The following is a 1,701-nucleotide window of genomic DNA, read 5'->3' as shown; positions in this document are numbered from 1 at the left end:
TGGTGTTTCAGAGACAGTCGAACCATTTAGCTGTGGTATGTGTGTGTTTGTCTAACAGCATCAGAGGGTGATGTCGCTCCCGTGTGTCTACATGTACAGCTGATGTTGTCGGAACATTAATCTGTCATTCTGTGGAGATTCAACATCTTTTTGAGGACAAACATGTCCATCATTTGGAGGATGAGGTTAGGTTTAACAGTTCAGTTTGGGATGTAGTTTAATATCCTTGGAAAAGGTGAACAGATGTGTGTCGGTTTGTGTCAGAGAAGAAAGGGCCTTCCAAAGACACGTCTCTGCACTTTGCAGCCATATTGGTAATGCCTCCAGTCACTTATTTATTCAGTTATTCTGAAGCGTGTCGTGATAATCTAAATTATGTGTAATTTAAATCTCCAGGACACACAAACTGCATGTGTAGAACAAGCAGTCACATTAGATTTAAAAATGGTTAAAAGGTTGTCTGACTTTGCCCCAAAATGAGATTTCACACAGCTTCAGTCCATCTTTTCAAATCTGTCTGGAGGAAGCTAAGCAAAGAGGAATGATAAACATCACCCAAGGCAAGAAGGTCTGGATGGTGACCTGCTTTATGATGTCGTCATCTCATCTAGGAACCACCTAGGCACAGGCTAAAATGACCAGTATGTATGTATATATGTACGCTCCTTCAACACCTTATAAAAGCATCCTCTGCCACCCTGATTTTTCAGCAGATCAGTTTCCCAACAGCATGAACAGGTGAAACAATAGTGCAGTCTGTACATGTACAAATAAAGTTTCACTCACTAAAACTGGGGGACAAACTTTATTGGATGGCCTACATCTCATAGAAAGCCATATTATTTGTCAGCTAACTCCGTAAAAATGCCCCCAAAGGTTACGGATACAGCAGTCACCTCCTAACTTTTAAAATGGGAGTCTGGGGACTGACCTGCTATTGAAGCCATCCCATGAGGCTCCTGTCATTTTGTGCACTTCCGGTTTGGCTTAATCTTCCAGCTCTGGAAGTTGCTCCTTGTCATGTGTACATAGACTATAACTGCATGTGTTTATGTGTTTGAGTAACTGTGTGCATATCAGAGGAAGTTACCTCAGGTACCCAGACGGTCTGGGGTCGTGTGCAGAGCGAGACTCTGAGCTGACAGTATTTACGAGCCTCTGGAGACATTAAACGCCTCGTACGGTGTTGTGAAAAATGCTTTATGAGCTCACGGCGAATATAATACATCATCATCATCAAACAATCAAGTCTCAAACTGCTGCGATTCTGATAATCAACAGGATGTGGAAATACCCACTGAGAGTGTTATTCAAACCTACAACAGCTCGCTGATGGTGAGAGTGACTTCTGCCATTGTTACATAACAGCTGGTTTTGGGGGAGGGTCCGATGTAAAGTTTTGGATGAACAGTTACTGTTGATCACTCAGATCATGTGCATCTTTTTTATTGATACCTTTAACTCTCAGAGTTGCTCTTTTACAAACAGCCAACAGGACTGAAAGATGTAAACATTAACATCTATCAAGAGGAGACTCCTGTCAGTGCCAGGTCAGTTTGCCTCTCGGTGCAGAAGGTGCAAACTGTCATGTGGCAAACAGATGTCACGGGAACATTTATATCTAAGTTGGCAAACTGAGAAGTTTGGATGAATAAACAGAACGATCAAGACAAAGCTCAGTCGTACTGTGTAAGGAAGAAC

Source organism: Pundamilia nyererei, unplaced genomic scaffold (assembly GCF_000239375.1).
Source record: "Pundamilia nyererei isolate P.nyererei 1_Seehausen unplaced genomic scaffold, PunNye1.0 scaffold00385, whole genome shotgun sequence".
NCBI lineage: Eukaryota > Metazoa > Chordata > Actinopteri > Cichliformes > Cichlidae > Pundamilia > Pundamilia nyererei.
This window is presented reverse-complemented; position numbering follows the sequence as displayed.